General features: G+C 41.5%; 1 protein-coding gene, 1 long non-coding RNA gene and 1 other non-coding gene across 3 annotated transcripts in view; all 3 read right to left on the bottom strand.

Annotated features, from left to right (window-relative positions):
• Nucleotides 1-9,088, bottom strand: part of LOC145414157 (uncharacterized) — a 139,178-nt gene that overhangs the window by 33,560 nt on the left and 96,530 nt on the right. The gene's annotated exons all lie outside the window — the stretch shown is intronic.
• The window catches only part of LOC145414130 (uncharacterized), a 47,396-nt gene that overhangs the window by 23,461 nt on the left and 14,847 nt on the right, over nt 1-9,088 (bottom strand). The window lies entirely within an intron of this gene.
• Nucleotides 5,941-6,013, bottom strand: TRNAK-CUU (transfer RNA lysine (anticodon CUU)). Its single transcript has one exon. It is a non-coding gene; the product is annotated as a tRNA-Lys (tRNA).

Here is a 9,088-nt window from a genome sequence, read left to right as displayed (position 1 = left end):
GAGAGGGAGAGAGAGAGAGAGAGAGAGAGAGATGGGAAAGCCTATAAAATGAACAGAAAATGAAGCTACAAAATAAGGATACATTCTCAGGTAAACACACATGGAAGGAAAGACAGATAAATGGATAGGTAATGTGTGTGTGTGTGTGTGTGTGTGTGTGTGTGTGTGTGTGTGTGTGTGTGTGTGTGTGTGTGTGTGTGTGTTAATGAGACACTGTTTATACCTACCCTGTGATCACTCCTTTCCTTCCGTACTTTCACTCCCTCCCCCCCCACTCTCTCTCTCTCCCTCCATTTATCTTTTCCTCCATTCTTTTATTACGCTGTATTGTCAAACTTTCATTCTCTCACTCTCTTTTTCCTCTTTGCAGTCGGTTTTCTTTTATCCTAATCTATTATCAGTCTCTCTCTCTCTCTCTCTCTCTCTCTAATCACTACATATTCCCTCTTTCTTTTTCCCTTCTCAGTTTTTACACTTTCTTTTCCGCTTCCTTCCACTTTCCTCGTACATCTGTTTTTCACAATTATTCCATATTTTCCTATTCATTTCCATCCTGTAATCTTTCATTTCTTCCTCTGTTTGTACTTCCCGCAGTCTATGACCTCCAGTCTTTTTTGCCTCCGCCAAGAGGTATATGTTTTACCCCGTTTGTTTGTCTGTCTGTCTGTCTGTCTGTTAGCAGAATTAATCAAATATTTATGAAAGGATTTCCATGAAATTTATTGGAGGGGGTAGTGTATGGCCCAATGAACAATCGATTAGATTTTGACTCTGATCCAGAATTATTTGTTTGTTTGTTCACACCGTATCTCCACATGATCTTAATGAAATTGAATGAAACATTGTGGAAGGGTGGGCCATGGGCCAAGAATGAATCGATTAAATTTAGGGGCGGATCCGGCATTGGCGGAGGTATGCGCTCTTGAGAGCTGTTCTAGTTGAATGTAATGCGTCTGGGCATCTCGACATGAACGGACACACACACACTCAGCCCACAGTACCATTCACTGTTAACGTTTTTTTCTTGCGAACAACCTCTTTAGTACGACAAAACTACTTCATTCCTGAACAAACAGCTTTAGTCAACACAGGACTACACTCCTTTCCTCTGGGCTAAGTCCTCTCTCTCCCTCTCTCTACAATCAAATTGATTTCGCTGTCCCCCTTCCCTGACCTGCCTTACCTTCCGTCTCCCTCTCCAGTACTCTCTCTCTCTCTCTCTCTCTCTCCCTCTCCTTCAACCAAAACGTCTCACACTTTCTTCCTTTTCCTTATTTATCACACAGTTTCCCCTCACTTCACTCTTCTACATTTCTCTTTGACCACAACTTTTCGCCTTATTTTGCCTCATTACACTTCAACTTTCTTCATCATTCTAATCCATTTTCTTCATCTTGCTTATTTGTTTTCCTCAGCTTTCTCGGCCATTCACACCTTCCTGCCGCCTCCTCTCACCCACGTCAATATTTACACTTTTCTTGAGACGCCGAACTCTGCGCACATTTTCCATTAATATTTCACTTTTCCTCGCCTCCTTCTTAAGTACTCAAGGTCCGTATTGTCGTCGGTTAAGAAAGCTCCCTAACACCTTTCCCTAAGCGATTTATCTTGCTTATTACGCGTTCCTGTCCTCGCCTGCGACCACTGGCAGAAGTGTGTGTGTGTGTGTGTGTGTGTGTGTGTGTGTGTGTGTGTGTGTGTGTGTGTGTGTGTGTGTGTGTGTGTGTGTGTGTCCTTTAATAGAGTGACTTAGCGAAACAGAAGCATCAGTGAAGAATTATATTATGATGAATGGATGGATTGTTAGTGAGCCATGTGGAGTGACTTGGAAAAATGGGATGCATTAGGGAAGGCGTGTGAGGTTAATGTGGAGTGGATGTGGATGAAGCATGAGGGAAATTTATGAGATGAATGTGGATGAAAGGTGAGTTTATGAGTGCTGATGAAAGGTGAAGGTTTGTGAGATGAATGTGGAGTGGCAGTAAATGTGAATGGATGGTAATGAATGTTTACGTATGAGACAAATGTGGAAAAATGAATGTGGAGTGGATGTGGATGAACGACGAAGATATTTTGAGACAGATGAGGAGTGGAAGCGTTTGTGGATGGAACTACTATTATACCGGTCATGTGGATCAATGCTCACTTGAGATGTATGTGGATTCGCTGTGTATGTGACAGGGTTTGTAACAGGTGGAGTGATCATTGAATTTTTATAAGTGGAAATGTGGAATGGATGTGGACGTCGTGGAAGACAAAGAAGCGCTTGGGGAATATTGTCATTATGTGGAGGAAAAAAAAAAACTAGGAAACAAGGTGAAAGAACAGGCGATAGAGAATGAGTCAAGGCGGTGGATTAGGTTAGGTTACAATGGGTTAGGTCAGGTGTGGCTGGGTACTGGGGGTAGGTTTGGTCAGACTGGGTTAGGTGAGGCTGGGGAAGGTTAGGTTGGGATAGGTTGCACTGGCTTATGTTGCAGTAAATGAGGTTTGAAATGGTTAGGTTAGGACAAAGTTTAAGGTTAGGTATGTTAGGCGGTGTTAGGCTAGGTGAGGTTGGGCAGAAGTCCCAGAAGGCCATTTTGTCTAGGGTACTCCTTATAAGAAGTGACAATGGGCAGTGTAAACAAAGAAGTGACGATGGGCAGTGTAAAGAATGATGCGACAATGGGCAGTGTAAACAAAGACGCGACAATAAGCAACGTAAACAAGGAGACATGAAAGTAGGCACGGAAAATCTTACTTACCCGTGCGTATGTCTTGCAGAGTCTCGTAAGAATTAAAAAAAGGAACATCACACTGTTTGCCACCCTTCACGACACTATCCTCCCTCACACTAACGCCATCCCATACACTGTAAGGGGTGAGCGAGTTGCCGACAGCCTGGGAATACCACCATGACGTCACCACCTACACTTATGACGTCACTTCCACTGATGACGTCACCACCAACCCACCCAGCCCAAAGACAACCCCGACTCACTAATAAAGAAATGACCAACGCAATCTCGTACCTGGGATTTACTTTGAATTTTACGGGATTTATTTATTTATTTATTTTGTGGAAGATAAAGGAAGGAGAGTACAGTAACTTCCTTTGTGTCTTCCTGCAATAATAATAATAATAATAATAATAGTAGTAGCAGTAGTAGTAGTAGTATGGGTGGTAGTAGTAGCAGTATCATCATCATCATCATCATTATTATTATTATTATTATTATTATCATCATCATCATTATTATTATTATTTGAGCAGAAGATGAACCGAGGAAGGAAAAACAAATTAAATACAAACCATCCCTAAACCAACTATCCAACCCTGGTCCCACCGGATCTAGCCAGAGTGTAAGACCACCACCATCCCTCACTCCTAACCTTGGCATCCTTCCATCCCTAGCCACTTAGAACCTACAGCACCACGAGGCTAGGTTTTATTTCTAGCGTTTAATTCTTTGTACCTTCACACGACTCGGTTTATCTTGGGGGAGCAGAGAGGCCAGAAAGAAGTGTTGTGAAATGGGAACTTAAAATAGAAGTCTTGTTAAGTTTCTGTTACTTTGAAATGCCTGCAAAGAATAGGTAAAGTTGTCTGGTGGTAGTAGTAATAAAATAAAAACCTATCGCCATGAGGGGACGCCAAAATAGATAAAATAAATAGATAAATAAAAGAGTTTTTCCGCTTCAGCCCAATAATGCACTTTCATAATTTTCTTTTTCTCCCTCCAGGCGATTTATTCATGTCAAGAAAGGCTTTATAAAACGGAGGGATTGGATATACTGCAGCCTTCATTAACCCCTTCTTGAGTTGGAGAGGGACGCCTTCACGTGGTGGCATCAATACAGCTGGGCGACTCCACAGCCTGGGTAAATAAGCATCCCTCGACTCCCTCCCTACCCCACAAACTTTTTCCTTTTTCATGTCATCGTCCGCAAGGGGTTCACTTTCTCTCTCTCTCTCTTTCTCTCTCTCTCAGGTTCTCAGGTCTGGTGCACTTTTAAAATTCCGGTGACTTGCATGTGCACACGGCAAATATAAATAGCGATATATCTGACCTGTGCACACGGCGACACAACGTATACTGTACACTTTCCCTTTTAAATGTTACGGTATATCTCTCGTGATTTAAAGTTGCCTGTTTCTCTCTCTCTCTCTCTTTCACCTGCGAAATTAGGAGACAGACGGACGATAATAATGCCTTCTTTCTTTTCATTTCTCTCTCTCTCTCTCTCTCTCTCTCTCTCTCTCTCATCTGCGAAATTAGGAGACAGACGATAATAATTCTTTCTTTCCATCTCTCTCTCTCTCAGCCATCACTGCGAAGTTAAAAGACAGACATAATGATAATGGTTTCTTTTCTGTCTCTCTCTCTCTCTCTTTCTCTCGGCCAGAACTCTGCGAAAAGAAGACAGACAGATGATAATGGTCTCTCTCTCTCTCTCTCTCTCTCAGTCACGTGATATGACAGACGTAAATCTATCCTAACACTGCTCCACTGACTCACACAAGGTCGAGGGTGCTGTAGTAATATTAAACCAAAAAAATCCTTTAGAGTGATCACAGTAGTCCAAGTGACCTCCATATTGTGACGCCGCCGTGACGCATGCACAGTAGCCTACCACCGTCACCTGCGTCACACCTCAACCATCAGAATTAGGAGTCACAGCACCGTAAATAATAATGTTAGTCTGGATATTGCCAAACTCGATATCCTGGGGGGGTGAGATTATAATGGGAGTGTGTGTGTGTGTGTGTGTGTGTGTGTGTGTGTGTGTGTGTGTGTGAGAGAGAGTCATATGGCATCTCCAATCATCATCAACTTTCATAACAAACATAATACAACTACTACCCACATCTATCACCACTACAGGACCACAACAACAATCACCAGCCGTCACTACAACACCCTATCATCATCACCACCACATCACACCATCATCACCACTACTACGCATTTCCTGTCCCCACTACCTCTTACACCACACTGACGAATATTTAGAACAAGGCAAGAATTACATTTGCGTTTGTCTTATGGGCATGAGGGCTCTATGAAATATTTTATGTAATGTGGAAAAGTGGGTGATTTATTGATACTGTTATGTGGGTTTGATTTCGTTGTTTCATTTTTATTCACTTTCATTGGTTACTTTATTATGGTTAGATGCATTACATTGTTTGTTTATTTTTATCCTTCAGTTATCATGTTTTTTTTTTATTCTTCTATATCACTTCACTTTCGTTTTTATTTACCTTGTGTTCTAACCATCCCTCACTTACTCTACCATGTCTCTACCCTTACTCCCTTCTCTCTCTCTCTCTCTCTCTCTCTCTCTCTCTCTTATACACCCTCCTCTCCTTCGTTTCTCTCCTTCCCAGTCTCTCCTCTTCCTCTCTTTCTTCTCCTTCCCTTCTCTGCTTTCCTTTCCATCCGGTCTTCCTTTACCTTTCCTTCCGCCCTCCCTCATTTTTACCCTATTTCAAGCTATACATTACCTCCTTCCTGTCCCTTCCCTTCCCGTCTCCCTTTCCCTTTCCTTCAGGTTCATCCACTCCTCCCTCCAACCTCCCCCCCTCCCTCCAGTATGTTACCTCTTTGTCTCCCTTTCTCTCTTTCCTCCTACCTTTCCCCTTTCTCACTATCCCTCCCTTTCCACTCCCCCCTCCAATTTCCTCCCCTCGCCTCTCCTTTATTTACGCGGGCAGCTGGTAGCACGTGTGGGGCCCCTGAGCGAGCACACTACCTGGGGAGCCACTCAGCGAGCACCACCACCACGTCAACAACGCCCCTTGCCCACGTGGCCTCGGACACTCGCCCCCACACCAATATTTCAACACCATTACACTCACCTCGGGGGAAAAAATAGTTTACGTTAATTTCCAAGGATATTTCGGGATTATATGGAGGCTTTTCAGTATTACAGGAAAATACATTAAAATTTCTTCGCCCAACGTGGGGCTCGAACCCACGACCCCGAGATTAAGAGTCTCGTGCTCTACCGACTGAGCTAGCCGGGCTTAAAAACCACCCGCCTATGGAAATTTAGAAATCGCTGTCTTCCCTTCAATCGACAAATGATGAAATTCTGACTATTATAAAAAAAATACAAAGCCACTATATTTTGCCAACGATTAAAAATATTCGATGATACTGGCAAAGCTCAGACATATTTCGACACAAAATAATATTCCAAGATGGTGGTTGCATTTAAACAGGAAGACAGAAGCCAATGCATTTTTCCAACACACTAAAGTCATATTCTAAATCTATCAGGTAGGGAAGGAGGGGGTGTCCAGGGTGGTACTAATAAAAATAACTAAATAAATAACGCAGGTGTCCAAAAGCCAATCTGACAGGAACATAACGCTGTGTAACAAAGATCATGCAGTACACATATACACATTAATACGTAGCACAGGTGTAGCACTTAATACACATAGGTAAATTAGGTATAAGCAAGGTTAATATGGTTTATACATACATGTGTGTTTTTCATGCTCAACATACACACACACACACACACACACACACACACACACTAAGCCTTCACCGTAAACCACGCACACTAACATTCTCTCCCTCTCCCGCTTCTCTCTTGTTAACCTCACGTTCAGCACACCCGTCTGTTATATTTCACACACACACACACACACACACACACACACACACACACACACACACACACACACACACACACACACACACACACTTTCACCCCCTCCGTGCCTACCTCACAATAAGCTTCTTTTCCTTGCTTTCATAACTGCCTTGCGTAACAAATAACAAAATCATCGTCGCTATCGTTTTAACATAATGACCACTGGAAGAAATGCCTTGGTTGGAAAAATAATCTTGGGTGACAAAAATAATTACTTTCATTTGACGTTTTCTCAGAATTATAATTGAAATTGTATAATAATAATAACAATAATAATAATAATAATAATAATAATAATAATAATAATAATAACAGTGGTAGTAGTAGTAACAGTAGTAGTAGCAATAAAAATAATAGTAGTAGATGATGATGATAGTAGTAGTAGTAGTAGTAGTAGTAGTAGTAATAATAATAATAATAATAGGAGTGATATCTACAACACACTACAACAGACGAACAGTGGGTATCAGCGCCAAAGTGGTGGCAAGTGAGGGATGCTGGTGTACGAACAGACCGGATGCGTCGGGAAAAGAGTAGAATGATAGATAGATAAACAGATAGACAGGCAGGCTGGTAGGTAGATAGACATTAGAGATAGGCTAAGTATATATAGGAAGGTAAATAGAAAGGTAGAAGGATTTGAAGAGACGTGGGTAGATAGGCTGGTAGGTAAGTAGATAGATAAAGATGGGTAGCAAGATAGATAAACAGACAGGGAGATACACACAGGTACGGTACACACGTAGATACACATCGGTAGTAGGGTAAGGGTAGATGAAACTGGGGTATACACAGAAACGTACACGGATAGGCACACATGAACGTAGACAAAGCTACAAAAATACAGTATGACGCGTACATGAAGATACAACAGAGAGGTATGAAAACGACAGACAGACAGACAGACAGACACAGGTAGACAGACAGACAGCTAGACAAAAAGACAGGCAAAGATAGATTGGAAAACAGTAATGGAGACACAGACAGATGCAGAGGGAGGAGACATAGACAGATGGATAGACAGAAGAACATAAGGCAGAGAAAAACGCAGAGAGATAAATGGATCGATAAATAGACAGATAGATAGTGAAAAGAGCTGACAGAAAGACAGACAGAGAGACGACAGAAAGAGATAGTCAAAGCAGAACCAGACAGCCAGACACACAGGTAGAGACAGACACATAGACAGACACACAGATAAACAAAGTAGAAACAGGCAGACAGACAGACACCTCAACGAGAACAGGATGGAACAGCTCTTGTCCCCCCAGCATCCTCTCCTCTGATACGGGGCACACAGAGGCGATAATCCCACTATTACCACCTGGACTACCGCCCTTAACGCCCCCTGTGTGGCTTGGTACTCTCTTGCCCTCCCTAGGTAAATATCACAAGGTCATGACGCACTTCTTGAGAAAATGAAATGAAAAGAGTGAGGAGTTAATAATAATAATAATAATAATAATAATAATAATAACTGACAATAATACTAATTACAACAACCGGGAATGATCATGATGATTATGACGATGACGATGATGAAAATAATAATAATAACACTGACAATAATAGTATTAATAACAATGATGACAATGCTTCTGCTGATAATAATAATAATAATAAAATATAATTACTGACAAAATTACTAAAAAACAATGACAATGAAAAACATTAATGATGAGCATAATAATAATAATAATAATAATAATAATAACAGCAACAACAACAAGTATGCCACCACCACAACAAACAAAACACCCCTAATCAAGATAAATACATAAATAAATAAACTAAAAACACACTAACAACGTTCCCCCTCCCACACCAACCCTTCCACTCTCCTTTCTGACACTTCACGAATTACGGAAAAACACCTTATATGGCCACACCCCAGAAGAATAGACGATTTACTCCTGTTTTCCTTCAAGTAACCTTTAAGGAAATGAAAAACACTTATTGGTAACTCCTTCCATTCCGTGTGTGTGTGTGTGTGTGTGTGTGTGTGTGTGTGTGTGTGTGTGTGTGTGTGTGTGTGTGTGTGTGTGTGTGTGTGTGTGTTTTTATTCCTCCCCCCCCAAAAAAAAAAAAAGAGATCTCCATTATTATTTTCTGGATGTTATAAATCTGAAATGTATTTTATCCTACATGCTTACTATTTCTTTCATTCCTGTTTCTTTTTTATTTATCGTTACTCATTCACAGTTATGCTCACACTCCTTTCCTCCTTACTCAAACATGCACGCCACTTCTACTCTCTCTCTCTCTCTCTCACACACACACACACACACACACACACACACACACACACACACACACACACACACACACACCTCACATTTTGTATTCATCTCTTACAGCCGTTTTCCTGTCTTTCCTTCCTGTTCACTAATTTTCTTTTTTACCCTGTTCTCCTCTTCCTCCTTTTCCTCGTCCT

This window comes from Coenobita brevimanus, chromosome 98 (assembly GCF_032717465.1).
Source record: "Coenobita brevimanus isolate Jiangsu-jjx chromosome 98, ASM3271746v2, whole genome shotgun sequence".
Lineage (NCBI taxonomy): Eukaryota > Metazoa > Arthropoda > Malacostraca > Decapoda > Coenobitidae > Coenobita > Coenobita brevimanus.
This window is presented reverse-complemented; position numbering and strand designations above follow the sequence as displayed.